Genomic DNA, 15,494 nt, shown 5'->3' on the forward strand with positions numbered 1-15,494 from the left:
GGGTAGGCAGTTGACACCAGACCGTATCCAGTTAATAGCACGTCTTCCACAGCCCAAGACTCAGAAGGAGGTACGAGCTTTTATCGGCCTCACTTCTTACTGCAGACAATGGATCCCTCAGTACACATATCTAGCCAAGCCACTGATACAGTTAACGACACAGGAGGCAGCCACATTGACTGTCCTCCCTTGGACCCAAGAACATACACTTGTTTTCAACGAGTTAAAGAAAGCTTTATGCCAAGCACCTGTTCTAGCAACACCGAACTACAGTAAGCCTTTTACACTTTTTGTCACTGAACGTGATGGTACTGCATTATCTGTTCTCACACAAGATCAAGCAGGACAATACAAGCCTTGTGCTTATTTTTCTAGCACATTAGATCCGGTGGCCCAGGCTTTGCCTGCGTGCCTCAAGTCAGTTGCAGCCACAGCCCTAGCTATCAGACAAAGTGATTCCATAGTGTTAGGACACTCCCTGACAGTACAAGTTCCACACTCCGTGGAAGTTCTTTTAAACCGAACACAGACTCAGCACTTGACAATCGCACGTTTAACAGGATATGAACTGACACTGTTTCAGCCACACATAGAAATCAGACGGTGCAACATTTTAAATCCCGCTACACTGTTACCCTCAGTTACTTCAAATCCTGCCACACATGACTGTGTGGAAGTTGTTAACACCATGACAAAGCCAAGGCAAGATTTGACAGACATTGCATTACCTGATCCCGACCTGACGCTTTATGTGGATGGTTCATGTATGAGAACAAGTACAGGAGAACTAGTAGCCGCGTATGCAGTGACTACTGAAACTGAAGTTATAGAAACACATCGTATTGACACCCTGTCTGCTCAAGCAGCAGAACTCGTCGCTCTGACCCAAGCCTGCATACGAGCCAAGAACCTGAAAGTAAACATATACACAGATTCACGTTATGCATTCGGAGTCGTACACGACTTTGGAGTACTCTGGCAAGAGAGAGGTTTCATGACTTCTCATGGAACCAAGATTCAGCATGGCCCCCTCATTCAAGCTCTGTTAGATGCAATACATTTACCGACAGCTATCGCTATCATGAAGTGCAAGGCACATACGAAAGTCACTAACATCATTTCCCAGGGTAACGACCTGGCAGATCGAACAGCCAAGCTTACAGCTCAGACTCCAGACATTCCAGTTAACACGACACAGACAGACGTTCCAGTCCAGACTACTTGTATGACAGTTAAGGACCCTACACAAGACATACTAGATATACAGTCACATGCTACTCCCGATGAAATCAAGAAATGGTCTGAACAAGGAGGGGTCCAGACAGATCAAGGATGGTTGACAAAGGGAAAAGCCACATGGTTTCTCCCCGACTCTATGGTTCAAGTCATTATTAACACCGCACATAGTCCAGCACATTTAGGAGAAAAAGCCATGTTAGACAGTATTCAGAACCTCTGGTTTAACAAGCATTTACGAGCAGCAGCCAAGCAGAAAGTGCGTACCTGCATGATCTGTTGTCAGTTCAATCCAGGTAAAGGTGTCCCGGTGGAACAAGGTGGATTCCATCCTCCTGACCACCCTTTTGAAGTCCTCCAGATGGATTATATCCAGATGGATCGATGTCGAGGTTTCAAGTATGTCCTCGTAGTTGTATGCGCTTTGTCCAGATGGACAGAAGCATATCCAGTTCCAGATTACACTGCCGCGACCACTGCCAGGCAGTTGGTTCGTGAGTATTTCCCCCGCTATGGATTACCGAGGGTCGTGTATTCAGATAACGGCCAGCCATTCTCATCCGAACTCATGAAACAAGTATCCCTTCTGTTAGGGTACCAGTGGAAGTTCCACTGTGTACGACATCCCGAAGCAGCAGGTCTCGTTGAGAGACACAATCAGACTTTAAAGATCCGCATTGCAAAGGTATGCGCAGAGAAAGGCGTAGATTGGTTGGTAGCACTGCCAGTCGCCCTTTTTTACATGAGAATGGTCGCTCACTCCCGTTCAGGTCTGTCCCGTTACGAGGTAGTTTTCGGTCGTCCCCCAAACATGTGGGGTACACCTAGGCCCCGTAAAATAACTGATGTTGACAGTAATATGCTGACAGATTACCTGGCTGCCTTGATGTCTGCACTACTCTCTTGTCGTTCACAGGTTGCTGCTGCTTTTCCAGACAACACCCAAGTGAAACCGCACGAGGTCATACCAGGCGACCTTGTTTTGATCCGAAATTTCGATCGTTCAAGTCTGCTGGAGCCCCGCTGGAAGGAGCCAAAACTCGTCCTGATGACCACAAAGACCGCGGTGAAGATTGAGGGCAGGAAAGGCTGGGTGCATTCCAGTCACGTGAAGCGATTCCATGAACTCCATCCAAAAACTTTTTTCAAAGACTGCCCCGTTCTCAAGGACTGCCCAGATACTGACTTTAAACTTCCCCTGTTAGAGAAAACTCCGCAGCAGGAGTATAAAGAAAAATTAAGGTCTAGTAAGTCAGCCAGTTTAATTGTCTAAGTCCCTCTCGGGTGGAACGGTTAGACAGGTTCCTGACATGTATGAGATAGACCGACATAGTGAGAGAGTTAGTCGAAACTCTAAGAAAATACGTTATCACAAAGCTCTTCGAAGCCGATGCATTGTTACTCTTTTAATTTCATTATTTCTGAGTTTTACGATTACAGGCATAAGTTATGTTTTATATATATATTTTCCTCCTACTGTTTCACATGTACATTTTTCCTCTAATGTTACAGTAGAGCACACTTTTAGTGAACTGCCTCCTCACGAGTTATCCTATCGTCTTGCCATGCGCAATAATACTTTTATCCGAATGTTACACTATTCACACCAGACTAGCAATGCCACAAATTGTTGGGTGTGTGGTCGACTCCCCCCTTTCCAGACACCGAAGGGAGTTCTGCCACTCTTTCCCTATCCGTTTTCACACAATGGTTCGTGTGGAGCATGGTCCACGTTAACGTCATCCTCAAACGACATGTCCCTTCTGAATAGAACATGTTTCCCAGACAAGGAAGGTCTTTCCCATAGAACAGGGTTAGATCTAGAAAATGAAGTATATGATCTAGGTAATTATTCCTCGAATTTCATGGTTTTGAATGTTCAGTCCGAGACCACTCCAGATTTGCCTGCTATTACAGTTCTACCAGTGAAAGGCGAATTATGTGTCCGAAAGAATGGTTCAGTACATCTAGGACACAGTGATTGTACTACTGTGGTCAAGTATAGTGACAGTGGGAAATCTACTTTCAAAGCCTCACGTCATTCATATTTTGTGTGTGGTCAGACCGCATATGTACGTCTGCCCCAAGATTGGGATGGAACATGTTACATTGCCTTCCTACTGCCACCAGTTTTCCTAGCCCCATCCGATTATCACAGAAACACACATCTAGTACACGTTAGACATAGAAGGGAGATCGAGTCCCCAATTGTCGATCAAACTGAAACTGCCTTAGAACAGTATCAAGACTTCAATAAAGGTTTCTTTTTCTTCATAGGTCCTGTCCAGAATAGTAAGCTAATACGTAGACTAACTAGAACCCTTGAAGCAGTAGTGAATGAGACTACTTCCGCTCTAGGTAACTTAACCGAGGAGCAATCTGCTATGAGATTTGTCGTGCTCCAAAATTGTCTCGTCCTTGACGTCATACTGGCCGATAGGGGCGGAGCTTGTAGAGTCATCGGATCTAGTTGCTGCATTTTCATTCCTAATAACGCACCGTCTGTTTATTCAGCTATAACCAGACTTCATAAAATTGCCCATCAGTTGCACCAGAATCCAGGCACCTGGACATGGTCCGGTTGGCTCTGGAGTATAATATCTGCCTGGGATGGAAAGTATTGTCATTCCTGGGTATAGCAGTAATGATCATATTCAGTTGCTGTCTTTGTTTACAATGTGGCCCTGCGATTTGCGGCTTGTGCGCTACATCCTGTATTCCTAGTCCAAAGTCCCGTTCCAAGAATATTCGAGACGAGCAAATGATGCTATATGAAATGATAGATGGTATCATGAATATTGATGTTTCCTGATGGAAACGTAGGGCACAAGGAGGGAATGAGGAAAATTGAATTTTGCCTTATCATGTGTGCCTACGTGTTCCCCATTATATGTTATATGTGCATGATCAATATGCATATGTTCCCCCTATGCCCGAATAAAGACGCAATTATAGTTGTGTCCAACGTTAGTATGCCAGTTATCTAGTCCCCCTGAAAGCAACGAGTATTAGGCCTATGTTGCCAACGTTTTACATTGTGCACGTTAATTCATCGAGTTGTCCCCGTTTTCTAGGCCTCATGAGGGCCCGAACACCAGATTCAAGCTCCAGTCTCCTGAACCACTCCGAGGAGCGATGCAGCCCCCACCTGCATCCCTGACCCTTCACTTACTTCCTGCCGCGCAGCGCGGTGCCCGGCCTGGCTCTGTCTGCCTGCCTGCCAAGAATATGTTATGCCTACAGTTATCAGTTCAGCTCTCCGTCTTCTCATTCCTAAGCTAACGAACCGCATAAACATCCTCAGCTATAGTCTAGTCTTTCTGTCTCCATGCAAGTGAATTACTGTATTAATATCCATAGAAGATTCATAGCACACGCAATACATGAAGAATATATGCATGCACCAGTCTTAGTGTCAAGTAGCCTCTGCTCTGATGACATTTAGATTCTATCAACATGTTCTCCAAACACGAGATATCAGATATGCTATAGGTACATGTCGTCTTGACCTCCCAGACTTTAGTCTCCTCTTCTAGTGTAGAAGTCAGAGCCCCCAGTTCTCCCCAGATACACGTCATGGTCCGTTTGCGCGCACCACTAGGTTAAAGGTTCCAGCTGCCCAGGTAGCCCCCTCCATGTATCCACCCATTCATGACACTTCTGTGACGTTCTCATCACATGTCTTCGTGCACGCCCTGTGCACGCCTTCTATTCACGCCCATGTGTTCTTATCTTACGTTTGTCACTTGTTACGCCTACTGTATTCAATGCAATTATAATGTTTTACTATATATACCATGTACTGTTAATAGGACGTTGCAGCTGCCATTCCATTTCAAGCCAGGCTATTCCGATCCTGTCCCTTCCCTTATGCCTGATTAAAGCCTGTTCAACTCAGATACCCCGGATCCTGCCTCTTATTTATTGAGCTATCTGTTTTATTTAATGCATAGAAAAATAGTACCGGTAATTAATTATTTATTTACCACAAATGATAAAGAACGCTGGAGCCTGTACATCTTTCTTCTTGTCAATGCAGTTGCCCAGGGTGCAAATATACTGGCGTCTTGGCAAGGCGCAGTTATAATCCCTGTTTTTAAGAAAGGGGACAGATCCCAACCGGGAAACTATAGGCCCATAAGCCTAATAGACACCATCCAAAAGGTGGTAGGTAGGGTGGTTGTCAATAGGCTCTTGGATTGGGCCGATGAGAATAATGCTCTGTCACAATTCCAGGCAGGATTTGGAAAATCTACCAGCACAATGGACCAGGTCTTCCGTTTCACCTTATTGCAGTGGAAGACCGTGTTACTGGGCAAGGGCAGCCTGTATGCGGCTTTCGTCGATCTGCGGGCTGCCTTTGACCTAGTCCCAAGGTCTAAGCTGTGGCAGGTGCTGAAGAATTTGGGCCTACCAGAAGAACTCTTGACAATGCTAATGAGGCTCCATGAAGCAAATTTTGCAAAGATTCAGTGGGGAGGGCAGGGTATGGTTACCACAGACTTCCCGGTCGAGCGGGGAGTTCGTCAAGGTTGCTCGATGGCTCCCACGCTGTTTACGTTGTACATCAATGGTGTTGTTGCCCGCATGTTGTCTGCAAATGTGGACGCCCCTTCATTGGCTGGCACCAAGATACCGATTTTAATGTTTGCAGACGACACTCTGATTTCATCTCTATCTTTATTTAAGACTCCGAGTGGTCTACAGCACGCTCTATCTATCTTCGACCAATTTTGTGCGGAGCATGGCTTAGAAGTTAATTTGGCTAAAACTAAGCTCATGGTTTTTAATCCTCACCTTGGCTGTAGATCTCACATTGTCATGAATGGTCGTCATTTAGAGGTAGTTAATGCCTTTACGTACCTGGGAATCCATGTATCAAATGATTTAAGATTGTCCCAACACATAGATATTGCAGCAATGAGGCACAAACAATTAGCTGGTGCCCTTGGCTCTGAGCATAGAAAATCCCTGATAAAACCAATAAAACCAGCACTTCAGGTGTATGAGGCCAAAGCCCTCGGATCAGCACTTTATGGTGCTGAGCTGTGGGGCTATGAGAAGCTTCAGTCATTACAAATTTCGGAAAAAAAGTTTTTCCGACTCATTACTGGCCTTCCTAAGAGTACTCCCTTGCTGCCGCTTAGGTATGATCTAGGCAGGAAGGATGTTGTTGACTTGGCCAGGCTGCGTCCAATTTTGTATTGGCGTAGACTCTGGACTACACCTGAACTTTCACACTATGCTGAGGGGGTTTTGGACATTATTAAAGCAGTTGTGTTCCACAAAATTGGATGGCTGAATGAACTGAGAAAAATGCTGGGTGATCTTGGTCTTCACATGTTATGGGAAAACCCAGAGGTAGCTTCATTCCCACCAGAGAAAGTCCTTAAAGAAATCTATTGGGAAAAGGTGGCCGCTCAAAAGTGGAGCTATACTAGTACAGAGTCTATGGCTGGAAGATTCCTAGAAGCAAAGCCCAATCCCAGCCTAGAACTCTACTAGGACGCTATAACTAGCCCAAGGGATAGGAAGTTGTTCTTCCAAACCAGAGCGGGTGCCCTTCCCCTTAGATCTCTGACAGGCAGGTGGGGTGGTCCATCAATTAGCAACTGCCCCTCTTGTGGAGCACATAATGAAACAATTGGCCATTTTCTATTTGCTTGTACGATCTATGCAGAGCCAAGACGCATCTGGCTTACCCCAATGTGTAAGAATTTAGGTACGACTAGTAGTGTGGTAGCTCTAAGAATTATACGCACTAGCACTTTACTGCCTATAGTAATAGCCACCACCAAATATCTTGGTTGGTCATGGACTATTAGACAGAAGTTTTTAGGCAGTTGATTGTTTCTTTTAAGTTAGCTATCCCTTTAACTTTGAAAATGATGTATTGCAAGAGTGTCTGCATTTTATCTGTAAAAAATTTCTCGTGATGAAATTGATGTACTTTATCTGTTTTAAGTCCTACTTTTAATACAAATGTTTTTGAATGGTTTTATTGAAGATTGTATATGCTTTAGTTATGAGTTAACCTCGAATAAAGCAAATTTGACTTGATTAAAAATATTAATTTGTTTGAAAATTATTTTAAATTGTATTTAATATATTTGTAGGTACTTGTCAAATGTGTTTAACATTATATTCTTTTTGTTTTCATTCTTAATATTAAATATAGTTGTAATTTGATTTATTTTGTTTTTTAAATATTTTTGTTCATATTTTGTTTGTTCTTAATTTTGAACTGACTGGAGTGAGAATATTAATTGTTACCCCTCCGCAATCCAACGCTTTCCATACTGTTGCACTGATTGGAGTGGGAATTGTCAATTTTATCTCACCACTATCCAACACTTTCCCTACTGTAGCACTCACTGGAGTGCGAATAGTAATTTTTTGCCTTCTGGTATCCAACACTCTCCCTACTGTTACCCTCACTGGAGTGGGAATAGTAATTTTTACCCCTCCTCTATCCAACACTTTCAATATTGTTGCACTAATTTGAGTGGGAATAGTAATTGTTACCCCTCTGCTATTCAACACTTTCCCTACTGGTACAATTATTGGAGTGGGAATATTAATTGTTACCCCTCCGGAATCCAACACTTTCCATACTGTTGTGCTCACTGGAGTGTGAATAGTAATTTTTAGCCTTCAGGTATCCAACACTTTCCCTACTGTTGTACTCACTAGAGTCGGAATAGTATTAGTTACCTCTCTGCTATCCAATGCTTTCCCTGCTGTTGCACTGACTGGAGTGGGAAATTTAAGTTTAAAGATTTGATATAATTTAGTGTTTTATTATATAATAGAATATTTGTTTAATTAGATTTTATGTTATTGGTATATATATATATATATATATATATATATATATATATATATATATATATATAAACCAAAACACCCAACTCCCACAGAGAATCCATGGAAAGCAGGCATGGACACGAAGTGGCATTGGATTCGGTATTTATTTATCAATGCAGGACGCCCTCAATCACAAGCACAAGGAGAGAAGCGTTTCAGCCTTCAGGAGGCCTTTGTCAATCTAGTTTGGCAATGCATAGCTCATAAGTTAAATAGCCCATCTCACTGACCCAATTGGTAAACATAGAAGACATACTATAGCGTCTGTATTCCCATTGCAGCTTAAATGCAACATGCTTGCGCTGCCTAAAGCTCTTCACAAACTTAAATGCAGGTAAGACGCAACATACTACTATACAGTGCACAGTGCAATAACCAAAGTTGCAATGTTACCAGTAAAGCAGACAAAATATATGATGAAGCATGTATAACAATTTAAGCACTGCTCAGTGAGATGCATACGGGCATTTAGACAGTTCAGCCAAACTCACATCCAGTGTTGCCTATATATTCTTAAAAATTATATCACAAAATAGTTTTAAAACTGCTGCCGCACATAATCGTGTGTATATATATATATATATTCAAGAAAACTCGTCCCAAATCCACAAGACTGCCAAATCTGCACAGCTCTGGAAAAACGAAGAGAGGAACCCAGGAATGGTGCCAAACAAGTGTGTTTTATTTCTGCTCAATCTCGCTCAGCATGCCCGCCATTACGCGTTTCGACAGTATCCACTGTCTTGATCACATGATTATATAGATACACATATATATATTCACTGAAAAAACCATAGGTTTCACAATCGTTATAGTTAGGAATTAGCATTTAAAAAACCATTGAAATTCACTGAAAAAACCATAGGTTTCACACTCATTATAGTTAGGAATTAGCATTTAAAAAACCTTTCAAATTCACTGAAAAAACCATAGGTTCCACACCAGTTATAGTTAGGAATTAGCATTTAAAAAACCTTTCAAATTCACTGAAAAAAACATAGGTTTCACACCAGTTATAGTTAGCTGAACATTTTACTCATGCAAAACCATTGAAATTCCCACGTTATAGTTAGTTGGGTTCACTATAACTCGCGCGCCCGCAATCCACTGCTGATGATGTCACATATTACATCATTCATGACATGGTCAGTGACATCACCGATGACGTCACTGATGACATCTCAAATGACATCACTGATGACATCCCTGATGACATCTCAAATGACATCACTGGTGACATCATCCAGTGAATGTGTGTTTGTGAAAAGTAATATGTTTTATATTTTGAAGAATGAGTGGATGTATGAGTGACAGGATGAAGGATTTAGTAGGTGCGTGACTGACTGTATGAGTGAGTGATTAAATGTGTCTTACTGAATGCATTGGTTAATGACTAATCTGTTTGAATGTGTGCATCAGTATGTCTGTTGTTGTGTAAGCTGTGAAACCTATGGTTTTTTCAGTGAATTTCAATGTTTTTTTAAATGCTAATTCCTAACTATAACGATTGTGAAACCTATGGTTTCATACTTTTTTTAAAAGCAAATTCCAATGCATATCGACTTTGTAACCTACGATTATTTTTTTTATTAGCTGTTTTTTACAACAATTAATTATTTTTTAAGAAATTAATTGTTCAATGTATATATTTTTTTTACATTTTTTCCTGGTGCGCTCAGGGTGCGCGCACCAGTAAGCTCTCCCGGGAGCGCACCGAGAGCGCTATTTTTGTGTTCATAAAAAAAATATGTATGAAAAGTAAATAATAATGCAAGACATTTAGTACCATACTTATAAAAGCAGTATTTTTGATTTACGAAATGAAAATGATTTGGCATTTCCGAAAACTATCAAAACGTCACTCAGGCGCGCCGAGTAAGCGCCCCCGGAAGCGCCTACGTTCGCGCCGCGTAAGCACCCCCGGAAGCACTTCGGTGCGCGCAGCGTAAGCGCGTCAAGTCATGTGACCCTAAAATAACTCTTTTCATTGGTTGCTAACAGTTTTTTTTACAAAGATTGAAATCCCCACCCATTTCCTTCACTTCTTCTTTCACTTTTGTGACTGCAAGACCTGTGTTTTTGCTCTTGGATCTTTCTTGGATTACCATGGCTGCCAGACCATCCAGCAGTGATGAAGACACAGAGGGATTTATTGATGATGAGGTTCCTCAGCCCAGGATAAAAGAACACTTCATATGGAAGTTTGTTTCCATTCCCAATGATCAAAAAAAAGTAAATGCTCCAAGGGTGGAGTGCAGGATTTGTCACACTATCCTGTCACGGGGTGACCCCACAAAAAAATATTAATTTGGAAACTCCACCATGATTCGCCACGTCGAGAGGAGGTACCCCCAGAACTATGCCCGGGAGAGTGTCAGGGCTCTGGCACGAGAGGCTCCCAGGGATGGTGCCTCTACTTCAACCGGAGGACCAACTACATCAGTGAGGGGGCAATCAGAGGAGCTGATCCCTAACATTCAGCCTGCTTTTAATAGAGGCGTGATTAAATGCAGATATTGTGATCAGTTACTTTGCTATGGGGAGCAACGTGTTCATAAGAAATGAGCAGTGATGTTTAGGAAAGAGTGGAGATACAGACTGGATAAAGTCAAATGAGTGTGAGACCAGGTAAGTAAGGCAGTGAAGAAACAGAGAAAATGAAAGAAAAAATAACAGTAGAAGACTGAAGGCCTCATTTATGCACCTGCCTCACAGCAGGTGTAAGACTGATGCAGGCCCTTTCACATGGGCTTGCCCCCATGTGAAAAGATGCATTGCTGGAGTTGCGTCACGTTTGTGACACACTCAAGCAATGCGTCACTTTTGCGCTTACAGATACATCACAAAAATACTGACGTATCTGTAACTTCTTGCGACATATTGTGTCATACATTAAATATGACGCATGAGTAGAAGAATGAAAGTCTCATTTATGAGGCCATGCTTCACTTTTATGCCACCGGTGCGTCACTTTTTGTGACGCACCAGTGCTGTAAAAAATGCACCTTGTTGAGTCATATTTACAAAGTGACACATCTAGGTAGATGCGTCACTTTGTAAACCCCTGCGCCACATTATACCTGCGTCAGGTGTAATGTATGCAAAGGGGGCGTATTGACATAAGGAAGGGTCATAGAAGTGACGCAGTGACATCTAAGAGATTTCACTGCGTCACTTTTACGACGCTGTTGTGTCCAAATCTTGCGCCTGCCTCACAACAGGCGTAAGACTGATGCAGGCCCTTTCACATGGGACTGGCCCCATGTGAAAGGATGCATTGCTGGAATAGCATCATTTTTGTGACACACTCCAGCAATGCATCACTTTCCTCTAAACACGCTACATTATTTTTTTACTCTATTTTTTTACACTGGTTTTCCCCGTGGTGCGCTCAGGGTGCGCGTACCGGAGAGCGCACCCGGGAGCGCACCCAGCGCTTACCCCGCGAAAATAAAAAAAAATAAAAAGTTTTTTTGCCCTTCAGGGTTCTTCTAGGCCCCCCTCAGAAAACCTAGGGGGTCAGGGGGTGTCTACTCTGCCCTCTTTTAATTATTTCCCCATTTATTTTTCACCTCTTGTGTCTCTGTTCTTTAGATTCACAAGATGGCGGACTATGCAGACCATTTAGAATGTTTACAGACACCTAAGAGCCAATTAGCTTTTGAAATTTACAACCAACTAAAATGTTTCTTTGGTTTTGAATTTGTGTGTGATGAAGTTTCAATGGTTTTCTACTAATGAAATGGTTTTCTAATGAGAGGGAAACACAGCCATTTTGTGATAGTACTCTTTGAGGTACATTTTTGAGGAATTTTTGGTGTTCTATTTCTGGTGTGAAATTTACACAGTATTAACTCTTCTACTCCTTTCTAAAAGGTGAGTTGTTAGTTTGTAAGGGGAATTTAATACTTGATAAAGCTAGTTTAATATTATCTATTACTAAAAACGAAAAATGAAAGTGATTTTTTTTTCTGCAATTTACAGCAAGAAATTTGAAAAGAATATGGATCTCAATGAGGACAGCGTTAATATTAATTTTGAAATTGGTTGAGGAGAGTTTGATTGAGGTCTTAAATGATCCTGTTGATAACACTATCCATGAAGAAGACCTTCTTTTGAGAGGAGATGGAATGGAGGATTTTAATGATGAGACTTTGGATGCTGAATTAATGGAATGTTTGGACTATATTGAGTTCCAGGAGTCATGATGAAGAGTTCTGATGAGGAGATTCCTGATTAGTTAATGTTAGAAGTTCTTCTAAATTATGAAAATTTTGAAGAATACATTTATATTTATAAATTATAAATTGTTTGAGACATTTTTCTATTATTCTACTTGAAATTTATGAGATAGTAGTGAAATGATTGTGGTATAAATTGAAACTTATAGTATAGAGTGCAACATTTCTGTGTTACATAGTAAGTTTACTCACAGTTACTTCCCTTCTCCCACTATATTTTCTCCAATGTGCACTTCACATCTCTTCTTCATCTCATGCCTTCTTTCTCTCACTGTCTCTCTCTAATGTACACTATCGCCGCCATTTTTTGTATTTTCAGAAGACAGTGAAATGTAATGCTCCAAAGGTGGAGTGCAATATCTGCTATACTATATTTTGCAGAGGAGACCCCAGAATGAAGTACAATTTTGGTAATCCAACTATGATTCGGCACGTGCAGAAGAGGCACCCCCAGAACTATGCCCGGAAGAGTGTCAGGGCTCTGGCACGAGAGGCTCCAAGAGATGGTGCTTCTACTTCAACTGGAGGAACAACTGCATCGGTGAGGGGGCGACCAGAGCAGCTGATGTCTAATATTCAACCTGTTTTTAATGAGGCCTCCATCAAATGCAAAAATTGTGATGCCCTACTTTGTTACGGGGAACAAAATATTATGATCATTGTTCAAGCATTAGAGAACCACCGCTGCCGTCCCCAGTCCTAATTTTAGTGAGAGAGGAAAGGAAAATGAGTGAGGGAGCAAAAAAAGGGACGAGAGGGGAAGGGAAGTGAAGTAGGGGGATTGAAAGAAGGTGAGTGTGTGATTATAACTAAGTTATAGGGAGTGAGCTTGACAGAAGAGGAGTGAGAGACTAAAGAGACGGAGAGAATGAGACTAACAGAGAGAGAATGAGGTAAGGGGAGTGTAGAACTAAGAAGAAAGAGGGAGTAAGACAAGGAATTAGTGAAGTGGATTAAGGAGAGTAAGGGAAGGGAAAACAGTGAAAGAGCGAAGGATGGGAAGAGAGAGGAAAGAATGTAAAGGAGAAGGTCTGAAAGAAGATGAGTGTGGGAATATGGCTCAGTAATAGGGAGTGAGCATGATAGAAGAGGAGTGAAAGACTAAGGGGACGGAGAGAATGGGGGTAACACAGAGAGAGTGAGAACAGGGGAGTGAGTAACTTAGAGAACAGAGGGATTGACAGAAGCAGTTACTGAACTGCAGAAAGAGGAGTAAGGGAAGGGAAAAGAGTGAAGGAGTGAAGGATGGTAAAAGAGAGGAAGGAAAGTAAAGGAGAAGGTCTGAAAGAAGGTGAGTGTAGGAGTATGGCCGAGTTATAGGGAGTGAGCGTGATAGAAAAGGAGTGAGAGACTAATGGGATGGAGAGAATGAGGCTAACAGAAAGAGATTAAGGGAAGGGGAGTGTAGAAGCTGTCGAGCTGTCCTGTGGCAGAGGACGGGCTCGCTGGCGGCACGCGCAATAATTTTAAAACTTACCACCCTTGGCTGACCACTAGCCTTTACAGGACAATTGTCTCCGCTGACTAATAGCGGTGAAACGCTCTCTTCTTTTTTAGTAACCCCGCCCTACCCGCCCTGTTGACCCCGCCCACCCTGGTCACGGGTCTATTTAGATCCTGCTTTGCTCCGCCTGTCTAACTCGAGCTGTCCTGTGGCAGAGGACGGGCTCGCTGGCGGCACGCGCAATAATTTTAAAACTTACCACCCTTGGCTGACCACTAGCCTTTACAGGACAATTGTCTCCGCTGACTAATAGCGGTGAAACGCTCTCTTCTTTTTTAGTAACCCCGCCCTACCCGCCCTGTTGACCCCGCCCACCCTGGTCACGGGTCTATTTAGATCCTGCTTTGCTCCGCCTGTCTAACTCGAGCTGTCCTGTGGCAGAGGACGGGCTCGCTGGCGGCACGCGCAATAATTTTAAAACTTACCACCCTTGGCTGACCACTAGCCTTTACAGGACAATTGTCTCCGCTGACTAATAGCGGTGAAACGCTCTCTTCTTTTTTAGTAACCCCGCCCTACCCGCCCTGTTCACCCCGCCCACCCTGGTCACGGGTCTATTTATACGGACCTCATGTGTCAGCGCAGCGGACGAGCGCAGCGGGCGCGACGAAGGCGCGCCGGAGTTGCGCCTGAGTTAAGCCCGTCTGCGCCCGTCCGCGGCCGACCGGGGTCAGGGGCATGTCATTCTGGTCCTTTTATCACCTATTCCTCGGCTACTCTGAAACTTTTACGAGGTAAGTGGCCGCTTTCACCGGCTATTAGCAGTAACATCTCCGCCCTCGGCCTTGCCCTTTCTGCTCTGGGGCCTTGTTCTTCTCTCCCCTCTCCCTCTCCCTCCCTGTCTTGTATATTATTAAATACTAGGTCAGCGGTGAAACATCACCAGGACCTATTTATTTTGCTCGACTCTTTGAAGCCAGATATTTTGTGCTTGACGGAGACGTGGTTTGGCGACTCGTCATTGCCCACTCTCCTGGCGGCCCTTCCTCTCACCTATGCGGCCCTTCGGGTTGACCGCCCTGCAGGGAAGAAAGGAGGTGGTGTGGCGCTTATCGCCAAAGCCGAGTACAACTTTCAGCTTCTCCCATCTGCTTTTATTGATTCGGTCGAGTATCTTGTAGCTCGGTCGGACACTTTCTCCCCTCCTTTGATCTGTTTACTTACATATCGCCCTCCCCAGAACACTCCCCACTTTATTACGGCCTTTCAGGACCTGGTAGCCACACTGACGGTTAACCATGCCTCCATCCTCATATTGGGGGATTTCAACTACTGGCCCAACGATCCGTCTGAATGCCAGGCATCGAAACAATTTACTGACCTGCTCCAGTCGCTAAATTTTATCTCTAGTATTCACGTTCCCACACACACTGGTGGACACGTGCTCGACCAAGTTTGGTCCCTTAATTACCCTATTTCTTCTGTAGCAGTGTCCCCCTGTCCTTGGTCCGACCATGCCCTCATCTCCTTCAACCTTCATCTTATCCTATCAGCTGGGATTCCGCGGGAAAAAAACATCTGGGCCAGGAATTGGAACCGGGTCGACCTGATCTCGCTGTCATCTTCTCTCCTAGCCTCTACGCCTGACTTAACTGGCTTATCATCGTCAGCACAAGCCATTGGGATTGATACCTGGCTTACGGACG

Source organism: Lissotriton helveticus, chromosome 8 (assembly GCF_964261635.1).
Source record: "Lissotriton helveticus chromosome 8, aLisHel1.1, whole genome shotgun sequence".
Classification (NCBI taxonomy): Eukaryota; Metazoa; Chordata; class Amphibia; order Caudata; family Salamandridae; genus Lissotriton; species Lissotriton helveticus.